General features: G+C 44.7%; 1 protein-coding gene across 6 annotated transcripts in view; it reads left to right on the top strand.

Moving 5' to 3' along the window:
* Positions 1 to 7364: 7364 nt before the first annotated feature.
* The window catches only part of BACH2 (BTB domain and CNC homolog 2), a 198460-nt gene continuing 180194 nt past the window's right edge, over positions 7365 to 25630 (top strand). For 5 of the 6 annotated variants that reach the window (XM_054820174.1, XM_054820176.1, XM_054820168.1 and 2 more), the window contains exon 1: positions 8095 to 8768. The gene's annotated coding sequence lies outside the window, so the exon portion shown is untranslated. Of the gene's footprint in view, positions 7430 to 8094; positions 8769 to 25630 lie in introns of those variants that run through there. The other variant, XM_054820170.1, reaches the window with a different exon arrangement.

Below are 25630 nucleotides of genomic sequence, written 5' to 3'. Positions count from 1 at the left end.
CTTTTTATGCAAATTGCAATAGAACATTTGCCCAATGTGCATTTTACCTTTTAACAAAGAAAGTAGTCATGACAAACTAGACCAAATTTCATAAGCTAAAGACAAAAGTAGGCTGTACCACACATAAATTGCAGCTAGCAAGTCTATTCCTTTGAGCAACTCTATCAACTTCCCATGAAAGTCCATTAAAAAAAAAAAAAGGTTTCTTGGCCTACGTGTCTAGTTAAATTAAATTAAGTTCAATTATTAGATGACTGAAATTTCTTCTCATGGAATTTTCTTGTCATTCTTTGCAGCCTTTGTTTATTTTTTTCTTTCCACTTTGGATAATCACCAAATATCACCAATGCTTTGTTTCCTTACCACGGTTTTCAAGCTTTTACTCGTATCATTATGTGAATTTCGGAAATTGCAGGTTGCCAGTTGTTAAAAAATGTTTTACTTTTCTATTTAAAAGTAAAAAAAAAATATTCTCAACCTTGCATTTCATATATGTTTTCACAACATTTACATTTAGAGTAAACTGACAATTCTTCAGAGAACACCAGAACTGCAACGGCAGTGGAATAACATTTCTTTTCAGCATAAGAAAGATAAATACATAACAAATCATCTTTGTTCTACATGAAGCTTTAATTTTTTAGTCATTCTGCAACTGACACTGCAAATTTGATGCAAAAATTACCTAGATGGCAGACCAGGTCAAAATGTAGACATCCTACTGGATTGCATTGTGTCAAAGCATTTTCTCCAGAAACCTCTCAACATGTTTTCTTTTTCCTGAGAAATATAGGAAGGATATCACTTTGCAAGGAGTTTCTGTCTTGCATGTGCAATGAATTCATTCAGTGAACTAGTGAGTCTTTTCAATCTCCAGTTTCTACCAACTTCAAACATAATAGTGAGTTCCAGCAGAGTCCCTTTTCTATTCATATGCTATTCACAGCAGACCTTTGTAGTTCACAACTTCAAGTTAACATAGCAAAGAGCAGTTTTAAATCACTCTGGTAATCAGGGGTCACAATTATTTGCCATAGCTACAAAAAAATAAAAATCACACACACACTGCAAGCCAATGCACTCTGCTTTCACCTTTAAGACAGAAAAATAACAAGGACTTGACCTCTGCCTTAAGTGCTAACACTTCAGCAACACTATCTATTAATCAAAAAAATATATGAATGTGGCTTATAAATCCCTCTGCATGGAAACAGCCATCTTCACCCTTACAGAAATATATTTTCTGTCCCAGTCCTTGCTTAAAGAGAAAGACGATCCTGCAGCCTTTTTGAAAAAAGCTAAAGCAATTGATGTAGGAAGTAATGAATCGAGCTGTTGTTAGTTATTTGAGTGGAAACCAGCAGATTCATTGGGGTCCCAAGTTCTTTGGTTAGTATTAGAGCTAAAAGCAAAATAAACTGCCCCTGCAAAAGCCAAAACCTCCAGTGTAGTACTGAAGGACTCCAACTCCTCTCAGAACTGCACAGTGTCAGGGATTTAGCCTGGAATAACAACTCCAAAATACTCCAACATCTACTCCAAGGCCATCAGAGGCAGTGGGAGCCACTGAGCCAGTACAGCCACTGTGTGCCTGCCGAGTGCCAGTACGTCTGCATCCTCCGTGTTCTCCCGCTGGTCCTTCTCAGGCTTCTCTTCAGCCAGAAGCCATCCCTGACCTCCAGAAGCCTTCTTATGCTCCAGTCATGTTTCGGCTACACGAAACACATGCTATTATTAAACTACATGACGATCAGATTTGCCTCTTAAATTTTACATTCCCGCACGTTGCTGCCTGTCACTTCCCACCCCTCCCTCTGAAGGCACACTGATGGGCACCTCAGCCATGCCCCTAACACAGCAGCGTCCACCACTGCCAGCCTCTGCCGAAGCTGGTGGCTTTGCGCTTTGTTTCCTCCTCCCCTCCATCTCCACTGCCCACCTCCAGTGCCCCATTCTCCTCTCTCAGTCCTACCAGCATTGCATTGTCTTCACGGCTTCGTGTTTCCCGCCATCTGCTATGGCCTGCATGACTCATCACCAGAAATCCCCGCTCGTGCTGAAGCAGCAGCGCGCTCAGCAAAGTACATCTCCTCCTGCAGAGGCAAAGGGAGCGCACGGCCACCATGACGGCAGCCCAGCACTGAGGACCAAGGGAGAGGTCACCAGAGGCACAAGTGGCAGCTGACTATCCAGTTGGACATCCCACCACCACTGCCAGTTCTGAAGAAACTCCTCATGACTTGCTTGTGACGACAGCGAGATGTCCTGGACTGTGGCTGCACAGTCCAGCCTGGAAGAAAAGAAATTTATTTGCACCAAGCCTCTGCTGCAGTTATCCACTGAAAGCAGAATCACAGGCTCTAGAAAGTCAGAGCTGTTACCAACCCAGGATCTTTCTTTGTGAGTAATAATTACCTCAAGGCTTTTACTCTAATTAATGGATTTGGGTCTAGTCAGCCACTGGTACATGTGCATAAACTCTCATTGATGTTAAAGACTATGTGGAGTAGAAGACTCCTTAGAAGTAGTAATTTCTTCCTAGGGAATACTGTTTTGTTTTCTTACCCATCATCTGTTTCTTCCCAAAATCATGACTTTAAATTAGATCTTGCCAGATTACTGGTGTCCTGCAACACATCAGAACTGGGACCTAGACTGCTCAGAAATATCACTGGGCTCTTGAATGGAAAAAGTCCCATGACTGATATTTACTGTCGAGAGCACAAACACCACTCCGTCACATCTGGATTAACCTCCATGTGCCCTCCTTGTTCTCCAGTTCCAGATGTTTTCCCTCCCTCAGCAGTGCTCAAGAAAAGGAGCTTTTTTCCAGCCCTCTTGTGCATCCCTTGATTTGCAGGACAGCCTTGCCAAGGCAGATGCTTTGTCCGTGCCCCCAGAGTTTGCTGCAGATATTTTCACTTTTCTGGATAACTGTAAAGACAGAGGGTTGTTGAAAAAAAATGGATTACAAGGCTTTTGAGCAAGCTGAGCTAAAACAAGGTTGAGGTTTGTCCACGATTGCCCTCAAACGACTTTTAGAGCTGATTTGCCTGCACTGATTCTTAGTGATAGGGGAATATGAACTGAGGTTCAAATAATGTCATTACGGATGTCCTTGCTTTTGGAAGCAGACTCTGGGATCATCCTGACCTGCAGAATCAGGGAATTTGTAAGATTTGACCTTTGGAACGCTAAAAAAAATTAATAAAAAATGCAGTTTTATATTTTAAAATACCAGTTTAAATGCAAATTATAAAATGTTACTTATTAACTGTAAATAATAATGGACATATTAAGTAAAAAAAAAAAAAATTGAAAGCAGTAATAGAACTAATGAAAATCTCAGAAGGTGACACTGGTTTACAGACAAAATGGGCAAGGACAAAGCCTTAACCTCACTGGCTGTCTCCAGGACTTGCTGTGGCTGTATTTGGACTGCCTCTCACGGCACTGAACTTCAAGACACCAGAAGGCTGCTAGGATTCTAGGGCTGACAAATTCTGACCTCCTATAGGCCAATGGAAAGAATAATCTTTAGGCCATTCATCCTATTTGTCTATTATAGATGTTGCAATTACTTTTCCCAAATTATTGTATGTCAAACCAAAGTCCGGCAACCCCAGCAAGTAGGCGATCTGAGTAGTGTAATTCTCTTTTTTTGGAAAAAGATAACCACCAGAGAAGACCCTACCATTTGACTTAGTGACAGAACATGTTTTGGACATAATGCATAAACCTCAATGACTTCTGACTCTCGATTCCTTGACATACAAAGTCAAAAGCTCCTTAAATTTCCTTTCCATTATGTTATCTGCATCCGGTCTCTTTTAAGGTCAGTGCCTGCCATTTTTTCCTGCCTTGCTTCCTGACACTATAATTTTAGCGCCAGAACAACGCTTTGTTAATACTTCAATATATTTCAAATATCATATCTCACCAGCTCCTCAAAATATCATGCCAGAGATCTGATGCTCTGTGCGTGGCAAATGTTCCTTTGTGGAGCTTTTGATGTGATGTCAAGCCACGCTGCGGAGACATTACATTGTGGATCTTTGATATCACGCACCATGACAATGTCTCCTTCGTAGCCGTCACAGCCACTGACTCATGGCGTGCTGTTTGTACTCCTGGAAATGCAATGTACCTGGGGTGCGTTAGAATCTGGTTGTGAAAAGACATACGGTGTCTGTAGTATAATCAGTAATCAACTATGAATTTCTTAATCACTGCAAAGAAAATGATGCAATTTAATGAATTCTACCTGCACAACCCAGGAGAATATGTGCATAATTATCAATAATGATTTAGATCTGTGCGCAGGACCAGGGCTCATCCAGGAAAGCTGATCCTTCTCACCCGAACACTGCAGGGTAAAATGTACTTTGGAAGGAAATGACAATTTCCTCAATTAAAAACCACAAGATTTGTCCTTATTTTTCCTTTTTCACTCCTTCATTACCATTGTAAAGATCAAGTTGCATAAGATCCATTAACGTGTTGCTCATTCAGTCTTCAAGTCGGCGTGGTTGAAGCCGAGACTGCAACAAAAAGTTGTTCTCGGCAGTACTTCATCTCTTCTCGAAGCATTTTAAATTAGGAATTACCTCTCACCAGGAAAAAGCAATTTGTTTTTATAAGTACATGATTGAAATACCTTGCAATACACAGAGCTCTCCAACAAGTGGCACTATTAAGACTATTCAAGTTACGAGATTGATATGCAAATGAGATCTCAGAAAGGGATGTTGGGACATGTTTTACAATATTGGATTCCATTTAAAATCTTTTAAATTTACATATGAAATATGATTGAGATAGATATTCGTAATTCAGATAGTCTGGAAAGTTTTGTGTTATCCATAAAGAAAACACTGAAAAGTAGGTCAAGTGCCATGAGCTCAATCAGGCGGTCCTCTCTAAAGGGATGAAGTCACGGCAATGTGGGGAAACCACCTAATTAAGACATCAGTGAAGGTAATGCATAACCTGGAAATTCGTCACTGAATGTGTTGATGTAGCCTTTTCTTGAGGATAGCATTGGAGCATTCACAGCGAGTTATCCCTCAAGTATTCACGGGATAACTCCTAAATTGTACCCCTGCATTTATTCTCACCTTATTTTGTTGTCATTGCTTGACAAATTGTGGATCATTCTGAGAGACCATACATGACATCTCTTCAAATAATTTATAGTTGCCTGGAATCTATGTTTGGCCGTACTTCAAGAAAAATGGTCCAGAAATAGTTACATATACAAAAATTGAGGCATGAAGACAGTTGATTGCAATGGAAACAGGATCAGGCTGGATTTGTTGCTGGAATATAAGCCATTTGGGAATGAACTGGGAAGCCAATGCATTAAAATGTAATATACATGATATAAACCCAGCATTTTTAAATAGTAGGTTTCATTCAGTTAGTGCAATAATCCTTCTGTCTTTGAAAATCAACTCTGTTTAGTTTTTCCCCACTTTTTGGTACTATATAGAGATATATAATGGACCATCATAAAATCAGGACCTGAATGATATACGGGAATCTGAACTCTGTCTTCCATTACAAATTGACCACCCTGGTTACAAAATTATTAACAGTATTTGGGTACCAAAAGCTGCAGAGAGGTACTTGGTGAGGATTTAAAAGGCCTGCGCACCCAATTCCTGCTTGGCTTTAGCTTCTTTCACTCTGTGCCCATCTCTGTCCTGCACAAGCATGACGTGGTTCACACTGAAGTCACTGCAAATTTTATCACAAATAGAATTATAAAATCTAAAATGGACGTTTTCACATTACGCTTCCCATAAGCCAAATAGGAACATTCATTTTTTTAAATGTCAGCCAGTAAGATAAATGGCAACTATTGTGCCTTTCGGAAATGCGCGCTATGGGCAGAGGTGTATACAGAGCGCTTTGTTGAGTTTTCTACTTGGCCAGCTTTGACTACCTGGAGCCGTATCTCCTGTAGTGTGCTGTAAATAACAGAATATGTGCACTTTGAATGCAGTGGCATAATGGGCACATAGTGTGCTAACTAAAGCATTACGAATGCTGCGTGGCTTATTTTTATCTCTCAGTCCTTCTTGATATAGTATTTTTATCTCTCATGCCAATACAAAATTATTTTTGTGTCTCTAAGAAAAACAAGGCAACAGGGAGACTCAGACCTGCTAGCGTTTAAACACAAGTCCCCTTACACACTGTGGGACTTCTCACGTGCATAACACTATACATGTCTGCAGAATCTAAATGGCACTTGTGAGCAAGGCTTTATATGAACATTACTTGGAAAGTGAAGTTTATGAGTCAAATTCTCCAGTGGGGTGCTATTCTGCAGCCACATGTAGCTAGGAAAAGCAGGGGTAAAACACTACTGACCTAAAATGCTTTTCACTTTACACAAGCGGACAACCGTGCAAAATGCAAGCCAGGGGAGAACTATGCTTTTGAAAAGTGACAATATAGTTGTTGTTACATACAGAGAGTTGATTTTATGTTGGCACACGGTATTTGCATGGTTTTCTGTACAGCAGTAGACTTGGAAAATGCAGGTAGCCTGATGCAGCCGCTGGAATTTCAGAAGACATCAGTGAAATAACTTGAATTGCTCCTCTCTAAAAGATACGGAAAACACTATATATCATCTGTCTGTAGCGAGAGGGGGAAACAGAGGATGAAAATGTACAATAAAAACTGACATAAACACCGAAAAAATAACAAACATGCACATGTTAATTACTGAACGTGCTTTTGTTAGCAGTAGGTCACCATCATTCTTTAGTGACATTTACTGCAACTGCAATTTCTTTTTCAAGACCACTGACCCAGGAAAATGTAACCCTCTAGTTATCCAACGCCCTTTAATTAGAGATGTCTCCAGAGATAATCTCACTCATGGCCCCTATTGTGAATCATTTATTTTTTAACTTTCCTTTTTATCAGCCGTCTTTCATCTTTATGTTTTTCTGCCCTAGCCGGGCTGAATAAGTCAGGCTTGTAGAATGCAGTTTATTCATTTACCGGTTCTCCCAATTGCATTTCACGTCTCGTGGCATTTGGGGTCTCGCTCAGAAGTGCCGGCTGCCGGCACCAGGATAATGCGCAGGAATCGCAGCTTTCCGCTTGGTGGAAGGAACCATGGCGCCAAGCCTTGGGGTGGGAAAGGGCTGAAAAACAGGGACCTCACACCTGCTGAGACGAGGCAAAGAACAACCAACCCTCTCACGTTGGGAAGACTCGACGGGGTTTTGTTTTCGTTTTTAGACTCTGGAGCACTTATCTATTCTTGTGATGTTCAGCAGGGCTGACTCATGACTGTTGGACGCTTGCGGTCAGCAGTATAAGTAGGATGAGGTTTCTCCGGGGGCGGAGTGCATAGAACATCACCAGGATCAACACCGAGGCTCCGACGGCAGCGAGGGGTGACCGGGTGGGTATTTTTTGCCCTGCCCATCACACTCTGCCCACAGCCTCCCCTGGGCGACGCGCCCTCGCTCGCTCTCCACATGGCCAGGCCTGGTGGCAGCGGGCCCCGGCCTCCCCTACGCGTACCGCCCGGGGAGGTGCACACCTCACCCTTCCATCGCCAGCGCGGCGGGGCCGGGCTGGGCCGCGCCGGTGGGTCCCCTCGGGCCGCCGACGCCGACGCCAGCGCAGCCGCCTCTTTGCCGCCATGGCGGCCGGCGGGCCCGCGCGCGCTGCCCCACCGGCCCCTCGCGGCAGACTACGGCTCCCAGAGCCCCCTGCGGCCGTCGGCGCGAGCCCCAACACGGGGTCCGGCGCCAGCGGCGGCACGCGCGCGCGCGCCCATACACACACACAGACACGCGCTCACGCGCGCGCGCACACCCCCCCACACACACACCCCCGGGCGGAGCGGGAGGGGAGGGAGCGAGCCCGCCCTGCGCATGCGCCGCCCGCTCCCGGCCGGAGGGGAGGGGAGGGGAGGGGAGGGGCGGGGCGGGTGGACTGTCAGCAGCGCCGCTATTCGCGGAGCGGTCGTACGCCGCTTTCTGTGCGTAGGGGCCGGGGCAGGCGAAGGAGAGGGCGCTGCGCCGTTGGCGTAGCGTTATTGTGAATGGAGCGGGCGGCGGGGCGGGGAGGATGATGTCAGCCTGCGAATGTCAACAATGTAGCGATTGAGGGGCGGGGGCGGCGCTGGGCCGGGGCGCGCGAGGCGGCGGCGGCGGCGGGCGCGGGCGGGCGGCAGAGCCGGGCAGCAGCGGCCGCGGCAGCAGCGCAGCGCCGCCTTCCCTCCTCTGCCGGGCTGCCACCGCCGCCAGCCCCGGGTGCCGCTCCGGCAGCGACACAGCCGCCGCGGTGCCGCTCCCCCCCCCCCGCCTCCCTCCCTCCCACCCTCCCTCCGCTGCGGCTTTCTCTCCTCCTCCGGCCCCCCTGCCAGCCCCCTCCCTCTCTCTCTCCCTCCCTCCCTCCCTCCCTTCCCCCTTTATTTTTCTCTGCAAGACTTTGGCTCTGGAAGCAGCTGGTTCAAAGCAATCGCCATGTGATGAGCGTCTGGGTCGGGTTTTTTTTTTTCCTTTGGGGGGGGGAGGGTGCAGGTTTCTGACCGCAGAGAAATATTAATAAGAATTTCCGAAACAACAGCAGCAGCAACAACAAGAGCAATCCCCCCCCCTCCCCAAACCTCCTCAGCCGTAACAGCCTCCCCCCCACCCCGGCCCGCTCCACCCCGCCCCACGGCCTCTTAACCCACCCCCCCCCAAGGCTGCAGCGAGAGGGGCGACCCCCGAAAGTTGCGCGGAGGCGAGGTGAGTGCGCCTGTTCCGCGGCTCGGCAGCCCCGCCGGGGAAGGCGGGGGGGGGGGGGGAGGCGAAGTTTGGGGGGAGACTGAACGGGAGCGGGGGGGGCGGCAGTGTGTTTTTTCTCTCCTCCCCGAGCAGCTGTTGCACGGGGTTAGCCGGGGGGGGCTGCACCCCCGGAGCGGCCGCGGGCTTTGCAGGAGTGCTCATTGCTTATTCCTTGAAGTGGGAAACACGCGCGTTGCGTAACGGGGAGCGCGCGGTAGGCGCCCAAGTGTGCGTGTGTCCCCGTACGAGTCCGCGCGCGGCCCCCCGCACCGCCGGGAGCCCCGGGGCAGCCCCCTCCGCGAAGGGCCGTCCCGCCGCCTTCCCCCGGCCCCGCCGCGGCCACCTGCAGCCGCTCGGGGCGAGCGGGCACCGCGGGGCACCTCCCGGGCGTGCGCCGTCCCCTCTGTGTCCCCCACCCCCGTTTTTTATAGGTTCGGAGAGAGATGAGAACTCCGATAACAGTTTCTTGGATCATTAAAACGTAGCGTGTAGGCAAGGCAGCGCGCCGCGAAGACGCTGGCTGTCATGAAAGACGCTAAGTGTGAAATCATGCCTCTCCTTTTGTGGAGCAGGCTATTTTTGTAATGCAGCGGGTGTCTTGCTTAAAACGCTTCAGTTATCGTGAGATCATTGTGCCCTTGTTGCTGAAGCCCCGGCAGCTCCGGAGTAAACCGCGTTTTTCGCTCTTTAATAATAAACGTGAGGCAGGGATGACATCTTGTTAGAAATACTCTTTAGGATGTTGGAAAGATTGGGAAATTACAGTGTTGCTGTTTGCTCTAGTTGAAAGTGTGTCAGTGTTTTCGTGATGAAAGCCCATTTTCGAAGACTTTGGAACTGTCACTAAACTTGTGCATATTTTAATTTGGTATTCTGGGGCTACAGCTAGAACCAAGTCGTTTTTTTCAGACTGGGAATTGTCTGAGATTCTGCTGTAGACGGTGGAATGCTCTGCAGTTTGAAGAGGGTGGTGGTGCTTGGGTAAATTGACTTCTTCAGGTATGTAAATACTGAAATTTGAGATAATTGCGTTTGACGAGATGGATAGAATAAAACGATACGATTGTGTGTTAAGGTGCTATAAGAACAGCCTTAAAACGGTGTTTTAGGAGTCTTTACATCTGACAGAAATAAAATTCCCCTTCAGATGTGGGGTTGTTCTTTTAAAAGCCTGTGTTGCCTTTTATATTCACCCGCCTGCCCCCCGTCACTGGGATCTGGGCACTTGTGCAGCAAAATGGATCGACGTCGTACTTCCCTGCGGTGTATTGAACCTGTGCTTTCAGCATCGTTTTTCACATTTGACCCTCCAGCTTCAAAGGCTGTTTCTGAAGGTGCTCTGCAAGAAATGGAAGGAAGCCATGACTTAATTGAAAAAGTAGAGGATTGAAAAATCGGGATCATAGGTCTAGTTTTCCTGTTAGTTTGCTCTGTAACACTGGACGAGCCATTCACACAGATGTACGCCAGTACACTGAGCTGTCAAGTGGGCAAGAAAGGTCCTTAGTGGTTTTGAAGAAAGGGTAGTTGTCAGGATACTTAGAGATCTTTTGCAGAAATGCTCCACAGAAGCAGAGTGTGCGTTTCTGGGCAACTCTGCTGTGTAATTTGTGCTTACACAACTACCTTTTTTGAAAACTTTCACAACTGTGAAGATCGGATGGGAAAGGTACATGCAGCAGATCACGACTGATGCATACGCTGACAGATCCCAACTGGTTAATCATCAGCAATTGTTTGTGCCCAGATATCTCACACTGGGAAACAGTGCTAGGACAGGTATTCCTGGTCCTTTTCTGACCTGGAGGCACATCTGGAGCATCTGTTGGTATTAATGTCATGCACACTGGCAGGATGTGGTGGTGGTGTAGGAGGGACGCCCTCCTCTCCTTCTTTCTTTGCTTTCTGTCATTCATTTTGCAGGAAGAAAACATTGGCTGGTTAGTTCTTCTGTGCTTGACGTGAAGGAAAGTTAGAGATAGCACCTGAGTTGCTAGCTTAGAATAACGGTCCAAATCCCAATAAATAGACATTGACGTGCCGCTCCTAGTATGTAGAAATATGTAGAAGGCCTCAGAGACTCATTGAAATTAATGAGTTTGATAAAATCCCCATACTGTATAGCAATCTTACGTGTCTTTCTGCATGTGCGTAATTAATGACAAAGCTGAAAATAAAACCGCGTCTAGATGATGTGTAACGTGGAATATGTGACAGAAGTTGCTTGCCCTTGCTTATTTTAAAACTTTCATTGCCTGATTTTCTGTTCTGAAGTGCAATAACTATTTTTCTTAACGAGGCTGCAGTATGATTGCCAATTAGTTATTTTCCTCAAGGTTGTCTCTAAAAATATCACCAGCCATGAAAAAAAAAAAAAATCAGTGATCACACTTTTATTTTTTAAAAATCCAAGAAGAATAAAAAGAGATGTTTTCTCATTGTGTGCCTGTGATATTCTTTTTGGGTACGACTTCACGTGCACAAAGATAAAGACGAGACCTCTTAGAGTGTAGCTAAGAGACGTTTATGGCACTAAGCTGAAAAATGAGATGTGTAGCATTAATATATGCGAAGTAATCATTTTGGTAGTAATGACATTTTTATGTAATAAACTGTTGGTGTAAATTGAATAGCATTTATTGTGTGACATGAACAGAGTCTCTTGTGATTTTAATTTAGGTGGTATGAACATGGTTTATATAGTCAAATCAAAATGTACGTGCCTTTTTACTCAAAGGAATGCTCTCTGAATGGCTTCTCAGTTTACAAGTGGCATGAACATACCTGTAGTGTTTAGCAGATCTGACTTACGTTTGAAGACATGCATGCTTCCGTCTTTCAACTCTGGGTCTGAATTTCCAGCTTGCCTCATTTTGGGTGTGATGGTCCTGTATTAGCGGTTTCTGGGTTGAACTATGTTAGGGGACATATGCTAGTAACTCCATTAATGTGTTGAAGAAAATTTGGATTTAAACTTAAAGCTTTCTCTAAGTCCGAGTTAGTTCTGCTGCTTTCAGTGTTCCTCCTGACTACAGATGCTCTAAGAGACTGTGGAAGAGAGTCTTTCTGACACTGTAGTTAGTTACTGATATTTGAGGAGGTGCCTAAATGATTTTGTTGTAGTAGCTGAATGGGCAGTAGATTTCCACCCCCAGTAACTCCCCAAGGTTTTTCAGAATAGCGCTCAAACGGCTTATTCAGCTTTTTACAAAAAATGGTCATCATTCCTTTAAATTCAGCCAAAAGACATTAACCTTGGCAGCTGCCTGAATATTACGCATGCATTTGAAGCTTGCATCAAGAACATGTAAAATGTATGAATATAGCCAGCTGAGTTGCTATGTATTCGTTTTGCTTTTTAGTTAGGCAGAAACATCTTTGTAGTGGATTGAAAAGAACACTACTTACTGTGTCACTCTTGGACTAGGAATTACAATTTTAAAGCAGGCAAGCAGTGGAATGCATACAAATGCCTTTGTGGCCAGTGATGGACTCGAAGCGCCTGAGTTACTAGAACTAATGATACTGATCAAAGAGCAACCACATGTTCAGAACAGGTAAATAAAAAGGAACAAGGGAATAAGTTCAGAAAAAAACCTTTATGCTAAAAGTTTACATGCACAGAACTTCGATCAGTCAAAAATCGGGCTCGGAAGACTCCTCTGCTTGACTGTATTGATCTTTATGCAGAAAGAGCCACAGCAACAACCTGAAGAACACCAGCTGCACTGTGCTGGCATCTCAGCAAGATCGATAGATGTGTCCCCCTTTGGCTTGAAACAGGTTGTCTGCAAAAAGCTCCTAATGCAGCAGGGGCCGTACTGCAGCTCCTGCATGGGTGAGGGGGCTGCCAGGCATGCAGTCCCCCCCATGCATAACCCCTCGTCCCTCCCTGATCTCCTTTGCCTCTGTAAACCTGCTTGGTGTAAGCCTGCCCTCAGAGAAAGCTGGGACACTTTAGATTCTGTGCCTCAAAGGAAGAAGAGAAGGAGGAGGTGGTCAGGTGGTGGCTGCAGGGGCAAGAGGTACCTGGACCTGAGGTATGCTGTTTTCTTCTTCTTTTTAGTGTGCAAGGTGACCTAAAAGGGTGAGATCCTCCCAGATTTATTCCCAAGACCTATAATTTGCATGAGACTTTCTCTTCTGTTGTATCAACTGAACAGATGCTTGAAAAACTGTTAGGAATGCAAAACCTGTGAATTTCCAGATTACCCCTAGTAGGAGTTGAAATGGAAGCTGGAAGCTTTTTTTTTTTTTCCTCCTGAGCTTTGAAAACACTCAGCCGGGTTGTGATGGGTAGATGGGGTTTGGTGCATAGGTTCAAAAGGAGTCTCCCTGCTAAGAAAAACAGGAACTGTTTACTGCTTGTCACCGTGCGGGGCTTCTGGGCTGTGGAGCAGCAATTTTGTTTTTTGAAAAGAGGAAAAGCAGTTACGTCTGTTTAAATAAACAAAATGACCCTTGAGACTTAATCATAGCTACTTATTATAGCTGACATCCACTGAGGGATTTTTTTTTTTTCTTTATTGGTGATCACTTTAAAATTTAAACCTGAACTAGGAAAACAGGAACTGTAGGTGTGGAGGTGTTCCTTTACCCCGATTTGCATGCAGCCTGTTTTTTATTTAGTGGGTAGGTGTGTTCAGTGTATGTGAGAGCAATTTAACGTGTCAGCAGTTTCCTACAAGCTGCTCTTGCTGACTCACGTGTCTGGTGCAGCTTGGAGCTACCCTCACTATAAACTATCCACAATAGGAGGCACAGGCAGAGAGACTGTCAGTGCTGAGCCGTTGTTCAAAGGTTATTTTCAGTTCTCCGGTCACTGCTTTGCTGTGGTTTTCTTCCCTGGTAATACCAAAATACACTTGTCATTTTGCCAGGCTGCTGTTCTGCTAGGCGCGTAGTGTAAAGTAGAAATTCATTGCACCGCTGTGGGGGTTGTGCTCGATGTGCGGCTAGATGCTATGGATGTTCAGCAGGACTAAAGCTCTGGGGTTGATTTTGTTTCTTTTGTGAATGGGATGTTGAAAAAAAACCCAAAACACCCCCCGAGCATTGTTCCCAATTTGGATATTGCAAGTCCTGCAAATGAATTGTATTTTCACTTGCCAATTCCAAGCTGCAGTCTTCCACCCTTTACTCCTTTTTACAGCAGAAATCTTCTTTAAAGCCAGCAAGGAATTCTGATTAAGCTTTAAAAGCCTTGTTTTCAGAATTGTGCTATTTCTGAGTCTGTTTTTTATCTCCTGTGTGGCAGTAACACTGGCCGTTGGCGTGAAAGGATTCCTTCATTTGCATGAAGATGAAAACTTACGCTCCTGTACAACTGCTTCTTTATTTACAGACTATTCTGATTACTCATAAGGATCCTAAAACGATAGCTTTTGCTGACTGATGATTTTTAACTGATCTTCTTGTTGTGGTTTTTTTTTTCTTCCCTCCTTTCTTTTTCTTTTCTTAGTTGATCACAAAAGCCTTTGCAGAAGCAGAGTGAATTATCCATCTGCAGTTCTGGATTTACTGTTGCAGGGTTTAGATTCGTAGTTGTCTTTTGTGTATATTTCGTTCCGTTTTTGGAACGGGGTGAAAAATAACCGATCCCTAAAGGTGCGATAAACAAAATCAGCTGGTATAAAACAGGCTTTAATAACAATAAGATGAGTTCTTGTCGCTTGTTTTGGTTTTAGTTAACTGCTTTGACCAGTAATGAATAGAAAACCACATTGAGAGCTTTGTAACCCATGAAGAAAATGGGTGTTCTTGGTTTCCGCCAATACAAATGACTCATCAGTATCAGTAGGGCTTCTAATAACAAAACTGTGGAAGACCTTTAAAACATGTGGTTTTGGCCCCTACTCTTAGTGAAAGGTTGGAAAATATTACTTTGAGCTTTTTTTTTTTTTAAACTAATGGAAGCTTTAGTGATTTGCTGTGCAACAGTGAAAGATCTCATACTCTTAAAAAAAAAAAATAAAATCTAATCGTACGACTGCTTGCGGTATTAAAATCTTCCCCTCTCCTGTCTCTTCAGTGTTGAGCGTTTCACCGCAGTGGGTATTGCCGACGCTTAGCCTTGATGTCAGAGATGCGCATCTGGAAAATATAATCTATTTATGTCAAGTGGGGGGAAGACTTGGCACACTACCCTCGTCTTGCCGAGCTGCTGTTCTCTACCTCTCTTCCACATCGGTAAAGAGAGGACAGTAAGACTGCTGAGCAACCTGTATTGCTCTTTGAGCTGGGGTCAGAGGATCTGGAGAGGAAAGTAAACAGAAAATAGGAGTTGTAGAATAAACGACAACTGCAGGATGTATCTGTCATTACCTAGGAGGAAACGCACGTCTTCCAGTACTGAAACTGATACTGAAAAAAGGGCAAATCAGAAAGTGATCTATTAAATTCTTCTCTTCCTCTCTAGTTTTCAAACGTGCTGGCATCCTTTTTTAGCTGTTTATCTATGAGGCTGAAATCTTTCTGTAAAGACTCTGCCCCTTGTTCAGTGCAGTGAAGCAACCCCTAGTGCATACTGCATTTTTCTGAAACTCTGCCTTCTAGAATGCAAGGTTATTTTGTTTTAATATAAGCAGAGCATGCCCTCCGTGCTGTTACAGTATATCAAATTTTAATTCTTTTATGCAAGGTATTCTACTTTTAATGGTAGTCCGATCACTGTCTTCTGATCTGCTGCATTAATATATAGTGTTGCTGCCTGCTTTCAAGTTGCCTGTGTTGTTACGAGATTTAAAGACTATAAATGAGGCAGAACTAGTCTTGTCCTCCCTGTTAGAGTTCCAACATTTATGAAACCTCCATGTTTACTTTCTCTGTTGCAATATTTATAGTAGTATGTTATTCATTATAAGGATGTGATGGTTCTTTGTTTCTTATTATTATATTTTAAAAGCAGGGTGTGCTTTTACAAAATCCATTCTGGGACAGATCCTCAGTAAATCTAGACCTGTCTCAGTTCTGTCAGTGTCAATGGGCATCTTTTTACCACTAAATATTTAAATATGTTTATGTAGCTAATTTGGATTTTGCTGAAATACCTTGGATGTGTGTGTTAGTTTCTTGTATAAGCAGACTGTAATGGAGAATCTTTGTCTTGTAGCTTCTTACTGGGCAAGGCACACTAAAAATAGATGCGCAGAGGCCTGTGGAGATACAACTTTGAAAGATGTGAAAAGCCAATTGTTTGTTACATGGCAACAATAAAAGAGACTTTACTGTTTTCAGATCTGTATAGCAGAAAAGTCCAACTTCTAACTTAAGGGTTTTATATATGGACAGTTCTTACTGAAGTTCACAGAATAATATTCAGTAAGGACTGCAAAATCGGTGTCAGTGGTTACTCAGAGTTCAAGAGAACATAAGGCTCAGTGCTCTGATTTCAGCTTGTTTTCTACAAACCTGGCCATCAGAAGTGTCATGAGGGTATGGTCACGATGAATGAATAACGTGTCTAAAGCCTATCCATGTTCTGAGCTCTGCTGACTCGGAAACAGGACTTGTGTCCAAAATCACTGAGGGCTGGACCAGTGAAGGGCAACAGACACTGTCGCTACTGAATTTTGAGACTGTGATTCTGGTCTGCATCATCTCTTCACCTTTCCTTGTGCTCGCCCTGGCACCTGTCTCATCCCATGGGTGGGCCAGCCCTGAGAGCTAAATTGACAGAAGATTATTCATTGTATGTGTAGGGTTAATTTTCTGCTGGTTGACTTTATTGCAGGGTCTGGCAAAGACCTGGGTAAGGGTTCAAATTAAACCAAAATTTGTTAAAAGTCCTAGAGCTGGCCCATGGGACATCTGGCCCCCAGAACATAATGACCATCACAGCATCATGCCCCATCTCCTGAAAGTCACTTTTGTCTTGCTTTTGCAATGTGGTGGTACTGCAGGAAACCATTAGCAGCCTGGGCCCAGCTGAACCCGTAGCTTGATGGTAAGACCTTACTGCCAGGGCATGAGAGGTCTGGGTTAAGACTAGAGCCGTTTAAATTTGGCTTGTGTTTGCAACAGTTGAAAGTAATGTTGGAGGAAAACAGAACTCAACCAAGTCTTCTATGTTAACAAAATGCAAAAGTACTATCTTTTGCAAATATTCAAAGAACTTGTTTTTTCCACCCAATTCTAGTCACTCCTCGTCTCATGTGACCTGGTCATGCCATCTATGTCCGCACTGTGATGAGCTCTCAGGAATTTAAGTTTTAAACCAAAGTTATAGCTGAGGAGATGAGCAGATCTGGTGATTGTAGAGGGTTTTCTTGAACCAGGTGGCTGCAAGTCTAGACCCTCAGGTCTTCCTTGCAACCTTTTATCACTCTGGGGATGATGGCAAGCTTGTGCACTTAAGACATGTTGAGTAATAGGTTCAGCAGATGATCAGAGCAGCCCTGATCGGCCTGAATTTACTCAGGTGAAGGAGGGAGTCCAACCTCATCCTTTGTAACGAGAAGGTGAGGTTAGGAGCTGTGCCGTGGTGTGAAGGCAGAAGGTCCTGCTTGGCTGTGTGCTGGTTGGACTTTGCTGAGCTGGTTCAGCTTTCCAACCCGGTACATGTCAATTTATCATCTTCTTAGCCTGCCTAATTTCCTAGACAAGTTGATGAGTGAAACCACAGGTCCGGAAAGTAGCAGAGCGAGAGCAGGGGAGACAGGGGGGTGCAGTGGGGGTGCGGGGCCTCTGCAAGCAAACCCAGACCTGCTCGAGCTGACAGGTGTAGCTTCACCCTGCACGGCTGCTGGAGCCAGTCGCTGTTGTGTGGGAGAGGGATGGTGCCGCCAACGTTCTGTGTTCCTGAGCAGCACCGGTGGTGATTCTGTGCAAAGCTGAATGCTGACCATGTGTATTAGGCAAACTTTTGGCCAGAGCTTGACTAGCAAAAAATCAAAGTGTCTGCAGACTTTTGATTAGGTCCTGCTCTTCAGCCGGGAAACCTAAATTCTGCTTCAGGTCAACTTCAGGTATCTGCTAAGCCTGCGATACTTCTGTGTGTTGAGCCTGTAACCTGCCAAATGCTTCTGACTCTACTCAGCAATTTAACTTCATTTCCAATCCTTTCATTTATTCCTGTAACTGTTACTAAACGTGTACTGAGGGGAAGCTTGGTGCAGAATTCTTTTTACAGAAATCCAAATTAATGGATGGTGTGAAGTAATCATGAGGCATGTCCATGAGCTAACCCCAATGTAAAAATCATGGTAAATTATAAAATTGTTGCGCAGTTTGTTGAAGCTGAAAGTTGACGGGCAGTGCAAATATAAGGACTCTGCAAGGAAATTTTTTGTTTGTCTTTTTCCCCTGCTTGTTCCTCTTGGTTTGTCTTGTTATTAGACTAAAAGTAGAGTCAGTGATTCATTCAGTAATCTGTTTCTTGGACAGTTAGTCATCTGCCAATTTGTGTTAACTTTCCACTTTGTTCAGAAAGTGAGTAATGCTTAATGCACTAACCACCAAATTCCGAGCTTAAAAAGCTGTGAGCATCATTCAAATCATCTCCAAACTTTCTCTTCAAAATTTTTTGCTATTCCATAGGATCAAAGCAAGTAAGGTCTGGCATGCAGTGTAGTACAGCTACAGTCCAATTGTTTTGTCTAGCCCCAGTTATTAAAGCAAAACACAAGGTTGCAAATGTAATGCACAAGTTCTGTTGTACACCAACCCATATTACTTAACGCTTCTTGTTTTAATTCGCAACTCCTACTTTCAATGGGTAAATATTGCCTCCTTATTTCCCTCCCTCCCCAGACTGCTGTGACTTTGTTAATTTATATTGTTCCCTACCTCAACAAATTGTGATGCTATCAAGACTAATTTAGTGAAAATAGCTTGCGAGGAAAGCTGGAATTGGTATTAGCTGCCTGCTGCAAATATTTCTGGTGCTTTTCATGATTCTTTTCAGTGGAAAAAAATGATTGTGCTATTGAAGTGTTATCTATATAGAACTTGAAGCTATAAAGCCTTCCTATAGCGATCGGGTAGATATTTGATCTCAAGGTGATGCCAGTCATTTCTGAAGATGAACACAGTACTTGTTTGAATCACTTGAGAATTTTTTAACTACTTTTTTCTTTCTTATGGAAACTGGAGTAGCATAAAGAGTAACAAGGTCAGTAATGTCACGGGAGAACTTTATAGGACCAAAGTCTTTACAGTCTGCTCTAAAATAACATGAAAGGGCTGACTACCGTGCTCAGCAGCAAAGGAATTCACAGTGCAGGAGCGACTTGAGTGCTACGGGGAGGGTGTGCGTGCGTGGGGAGTAGGGTGAGGTCGTAAACATGGGTACCAAGAGTGGTTCGCTTGGCCCGACACTTTCCTTGCTCCTTCCACAGGCACTTGTCATCTTCCCCCCCCAACTTCAGTCTGTTTCTTGCAGCAAAGTCGTCATCTCTGTGTGTAATTATCCTGTGGTGCAGATGGTTTTAGGGTGTCCCCGGTGCCACAGTTCTGGAAACAGGCAATGCAAAAGCTGGTGGATGGGAAGGAACACCCTTGGGTTGTAGGGTCTGTAGGCAGCCCGTGGCCATCTCCTGCCACAGCATAACGGGGTCAAAGCAGAAGTCTGTCATGTTCTGCTATTGTCAGAATAAGAAAAAAAAAATAATAATATTTGGTTTTGAGGAAAAAGTAAGAGAAGATCCATTTCCCCATTCCTAGAATCCAATTCCAGTTTGTGTAAATACCCGAAATGCCTTGGTAGCCATGTTCCAGTGTGAAGAATTACAGCTTCTGAAAGGTTTTTCCTTGTGGTCTGACTTTGCACACCAGCGAGTTTCAATAGTTTAGTTAAGCTTTGGACAAACAGCTATACCAGGGATGCTTATTTGAACACCAGCCTTTGAGATGTGCCCATCCTGATTACCTGCAGATTTTCCAACATCAGCAGTGCTGGTTAATGCATTCGCCTATTTAGACTGATTGCAACTATCATATTTCAAAAATTACTTGTTTCTGGTTTGGTCTTAATTTCAGCTGTTGAGCTGTACTTTTCAGGACCGATGCTGGATCAGAATCTGAAAATTTCTTGCATCAAGTGTGAGCAGAACTTTCACCTGCTTTCGGTTGAAAGGTATCTAGGAGCCAACCTGTACGAGTGCTGCTCCTCTGCCTGATTTTGAACAAAAAAATTAAACTACGTAGTACTGCATATGGAGGGACCCAAAAGCTGTACCAAAATAGCCTGGGAAACACTCTCTGTAAGATGAGCGTATTATGAAATTGCTCCCTTGTTTTCCAAAATCAAAATTTCCACCTTCCTAGGAGGCATTCAGCCAGTGGAGGCGGCTCTGCTGCCAGCTGCAGCCCCGTGCAGTTGCGGGGCAGGCAACTCTGCCCATGGCTCTCCTGAGCTCAACGGAGAGGGAGCTGCCGATGGGCACCTGGTCGGCGGAACCGTCGCCTGCTGAACCCGCTCTGCTCTCCCCCACCCCACAGAGGATGTCTGTGCCCCACACCAGCATTGCTTCTGGGTTTCTGATTTAAACCTTCTGAGCATTACAAAGAAGCTTTTCTCCTTGCTAGTTCTGGGGAAGGGGGAGAGAGGAGCAAGGGCTGAGGTCGGTGGTGCAGCAGCTATCGGCTGGGTTCGGTGCACTCCATGCGCACGTGACTCGAGCAATGGCTGATTCACCACCTGGAGTTGGTTTGGGTTTTGGTTTTTTGTTTTTTTTAAAGGAAGTAATCCACCCAGAGGTGAGAACTGATGCTGTTTCGTTGGATTATGAATAAAACAAAACTGTGAGGAATGCCTTTGCTCCCAGCCTTTTGCTCCTGACCTCCAGCGGTCAATGCCAGGTACAGACCTTGAGCACTGACCTGACACCGGAGGAGACGGGCACCTGCCTCTCACAGGGGTGTGCAGCGTTTGGGGGATCGCTTAGTCGCCGGGTTTGGCACTTCAGGTTTCAGGTCACCTGGATGGGGCAGAGGCGGCTGCAGGATTTGCGGCCGTACTTGATCTAACACCTGGCACAGCTGCTTTCTTCGGCTGGTTAAGAGGCTGTGGAGTGAAGAAGAGATGACCAGGCTCCCAAGACCTTGTAGTTGTTGAAACCCAGATAAGGGCAGTATTGACTGTTGCAAAGCTGAAATCATATTCAGGGCATTTTTATCTGAGGAAAAAAAATTTTTTTTTTTTTTTCCCCTCCTCTTTTTTTTCCTGCCCACCTTCCGTTTATTTCCTGACTGCAAAGTTTAGGACATTCCCACGAAGACGGGCACACCGGTGTCGTCGTCCTGCGCAGAGAGGTGCCCGAGGAGGCGCAGCCGGGCGAGGGTTCTCCCCGGTATTTATAGAGGGGTGTCTCCCGCCCCGACTCGCTCTGCAGGTGTGCTGCTCAGGCGGTTAAAGAAACCGCGAGTTGAAATGATCTCCGGGGTGAAACAGTTTACAAATAGCTTTTCAGTGTTTGTTTTTATTTTTAACTCCTTCCCCACCCACGGGCCCCTCCCCTGGTGTATTGGTGAGGCTGAAACAGCTCAAGGAGGGAAAATCATTCTTGTAGAATATGCAAAGCGCCCCAGGAGTTTCCAGAGGACCCTCGGAAAACGAGTTGCTTTCCCAATGACAGAGATCCTGCATCTCTTCCTTCCCAGAACCCCACTTGTTACCTTCTGCTCCTTTCTTATTTGGGCTTTATGGGGGTAAAACTACTTTTTCTGTGGCTGCTGGGGTTTTTTGTGGGGATTGCATGGTGGATTTTGGTTTTTTTTTTTTTGTTTGGGTTTGTTTTTTTTTTTTTAAAGGGCTGACAACTGATGAAAAGATACCGATAGCAATGTATTTGAAGCCAACGGAGGCTGAGTGCCCTTCTGGCACCCGCAAGGAGAGTCCCCGAGCCAGGTCCTGCTGCCTGGGCACTGGCTCCTGCTGTCCCCAGCAGCGCGGTCCCTGCCGCCAGGCACCTTCTCTCTTGGGCACTTGGTGTGTGCCCTTTTTGCCCTAATTTTAGCTTATTGCAGAGAAGTGTTCTCAACCATACTGCTGCATCGGAGCACAAGAGGAAATTTAGACATTTTTCTTTTTTTTTTTTTAATTTTTTATTATTTTCCTAACCCGTGTTCAATCACTTATGGAAAATTCTGGTCAAAAGGGTGAAATTTCTTTGCTGGGTGTTAATCTCAAAACCAGAGCTCCCAATACCCAGGACGCACTAGTGGTAATGCCCTGCTTACAGCCTTTTTCCAGCACTGTGTAGGTGTGGGTAGATATGTGTCTGGGGGAGAAAGGAAAATGGCACGAATGGGATGGAGGGAGTCTCTCTTGCCCCTTGGGCTGCTTTTCTGGTTTTTTTTTTTTTTTTGAAATTACAAAAAAAAAAAAAGCATGGCTGCCTGCAAAGTAGGTTAATCATTGCAGAAAACCTCGACGCTGGTACTGCATGTATGTATTTTTACATGCATGCCGATGGCTGCATGTGTACTTTGCGGCTGACGCAGCGTAGCTGGAAAGTATGTGGGAGCGTGTCTGCTTCCTCTGAGGCTGCTACAGGTGGTCAGAGGAGGATGGGGGGCGGAGGAGGAGATGCTCGGGGTGAGGTACAACACCCACTTCCTCTGGCGTGTGTTGTCATGTGCTTGAACCCGCTGCCTCACCGACAGCCGAGTGGCTGCAGGTTGTGCCTGTGATACTTCGTCTTTGCTCATACTGATTTGCTGTTGTAGGTTTATGACTAAGGTTGTGGTTTAATATGCCCTTTTTAGGTATGCCAAGTGTTTAAAATTATCTAGTGTTGCATTTCTTTTTTTCTTTTTTTTTCTTTTTTTTGTTTTCTTTTTTTCTTTGTCATAACCTTATCTACATTTAGAGGTTTCCATGACTTTTGGAAGGCAAGAAGCATAACTTTATTTTAAAAGAAGAAGTTTTCCCTGATTGTTACTTGTCAGCTATGAGTAGGCATTTTTTGCCTTTTAAAGATCATTTTTTGAAATTTCATAGCCTTTAAGGTTTAAATATCTACTACAAACTGTTGATGAGCCTTAAAACTAAACAAAAAGGAAGCTTACATACCTGTAATTTGTGAGGAGACTCTCTCTCTTTAGACAGCCATACCCCAAGAAGTTTGGTGTTAGCATTTGCAAGTACAGATTCGTTTCCTTGTAATTTTGAACTCTTTACTTGAGGGCCTGTAATTTTCCTTAACGGTTCAGATGCTGCTTAATGCCTCAGATATTTGTTGAGTGTATTGCATGTGTGTTCATATTCCCTTACGTTTCAGATGAAACGTTATAGCCTAGCAAGCTATGCTGCTGTCCTGCTAATGATGAAGATAGGATTGCACGTGCTGGCTTGGGGAGGAGGTGGGAATGGAAGGGAGCAGACCTATACTTATATGTACATCTGATTGATGTAATACCCTTCTTTCTTAGCAGGTGGTGCACCTTTAGTGCCAACTGATAACCATTTTTTTCAGTTCATGTCCTGTTCCGCTATGGAGTGCGATAGGGTTTACCTGCTCTTCTGACTGAAGAAAAGGGTGTTATCCCCATGGAGGTACCTGGAATAACTTGTGGTTGACATAGGCTCCAAACGCTCTGCTCCAGGGGAGCTCCTGTGAGTTGAGCTGTCAAATGTAGCTATTAGATATCAAGCAGAGGTGTAGAGCAGTCTTTCTGATGTTTGTGCCACCTCGTATCTCGTTATTAATTGAGATTGCAACAAAAGAACCCAACCGTAGTTCTAGACTGTATATTTGACACCTTTGAAAATGTTGATACGTAACCATTGTGGAAGCGTTAATGCTTGAAAATGGTTTGAAAAGGAGTAACTGCATGGAAATCTAATGCCCCACAAAGATGTAGCGAGATATGTGAATTGTTAGCAAAGTCATACAGAATTAAATTGATTTAATTTGGGAAATGGTGCTGAAAGTCTTGTAGCACTTTGGCTCAAGTTCATCTTGTGCAGAATGGCTGCCTAGCTGTTGTTTGTTGTGTATTATTTGCTTTGGATTTGAGGTGGCCAGTCTTTGTAACCCTGTAGTCCGCTCACCAAAATCCTTGTATGGGTGAGATCATCCAGGCGTCCCTCCTTGAGTGCCTCAGGACCTCCAGGAGCAACTCAGGTAGAAGGTACCAGTTCTTCTCTGGAGGATTTGCTGCTCAGTGCTGCCTTGGCGCAGCCTCGCTGGTGGTCCTGGGGGCTCAGCAGCCCCTGTGGACATCACCTACCTCAACGCCGGTAGGGTGGCTGCTGGTCCCCGTGCCAGCAGAGCCCTCGTACCTCTTGGTTGACGCAATCTGTGGGAATGGCTCCCAGATTCCTTGGGAAGCAAAGGCTGGCCACCCTGATTTAGGGGCTGTTTGCAACAAGAACTGTTTAGGGGCTGTTTGGAACAAGATGAGGGAGGTTGAGTTGAAATAGCTATAAATGTTGTGTGCAGCTGCCAGGCTGGAATCGTTGGATTGGAAAACGAGAGAGAAGGTGGTGCAAAGCCAAGAAGCAGCTGAGAAAAAAATCAGAAATTACATGAAGAGTAAAAAATGGGAAGACAATCAAAACTCTGTCCTCTGTCACATTGGAAGGGGGTACATACAATTAAAACTCCTGTGTTGGAGTAGGTCATGTAGGAATTAAAACACGTACCTGTTCCAAGTTGGTACTTTCTATGCAACCTCACTTCAAAATTAACTCTACCCAAAGAAAGAGCTGTTTACATACAGGAAACCATGTTTTTGACTAGAAGATACAGTAAAAAGACAGGGTGGGGCATACATGTGCTTTATTGTACGAAAGCAAAAGGAGAGGGTATGCTGCATAGCATCGTAAGTGAATCCATGTTACTTCTCTCCCTTTTTCAAAATGAGTTGAGAAAGTACCGTGCTCTCAAGATAAAACACCGAGGCTCGAGCAGTTGGTGTGGAAGTTACAGCGTGCCATTTAAACTCTGCTATTTTACCATCCATTTGGTGAAAAAGGGACTTAACCGTTGCAGGAAGTTTTAAACCATTTAAATCCCCACAACAAGACAAGTATTTAGTTCAGCACACAGAACTTGCATTCTAATTAAAATACAATTCTATTTTATTTTATTTTTTTTTAGACGTCCTACTGGTAGACATAAATGAAGCAGATCGAGATCTCACCGTGGTTGCAAGCTGTGGCAGAAAAATTAGCACCACACTTTCCAGTGGAAGCAGAACAAAAATGTAAAGTCTGCCAATTAAATTGGAAACAGCTCTTAATTTCCCCTCTCCTCCTCCTCCCCCAAAGGATGAATGGCTTACTCTTCTGGATGGAACTTTGTGTAATGACTCATAGTTTTATATGGATTAGTATGAATATGTAGGTGAGGGAGACGCTGGTATCTGAGAAACTATATATAGTGTCTAGGAGAAGTGTCCTGGAACACAGAATAAATGAATGTTTGATCTATTTCTCTTGCTGAATTAACGGAAACATAAATGCAGAATATTTTCCTCCCTTTACTCCCTCCCCTCCCAGTTGTGCTCGGCAGATACAGAGGAAGCTTATGATGCACAGAGAACGTGCCCGTATCGATAATTGAATTAGAGAAATTGGAGTATCCCCTTTGCCCTGTCTGAAATACACATGGATGGGGCACCAGGAGCCAAAAGTGGGACAGGACAGACATCAGTAGTGAGCATGCAAAGTTTCTGTGGTACCCTTTGTGGGGTGGTTATTGTTCTGGTGGGTTTGCAGCAGGCAAAACCTCTTTGCTCCATGCCTCTTTGGTCAGACAACACTGGTCCATGCCTTGCTACGGGCAGCAGCCAGAGGTAAGAGCATCACATACCTTGGTCTTCTGGTGGCACCTTAACATGCCTTGCATTAGAGCGTGTCACCGTTGTACCTGCTG

Source organism: Grus americana, chromosome 3 (assembly GCF_028858705.1).
Source record: "Grus americana isolate bGruAme1 chromosome 3, bGruAme1.mat, whole genome shotgun sequence".
Taxonomy (NCBI): Eukaryota; Metazoa; Chordata; class Aves; order Gruiformes; family Gruidae; genus Grus; species Grus americana.
This window is presented reverse-complemented; position numbering and strand designations above follow the sequence as displayed.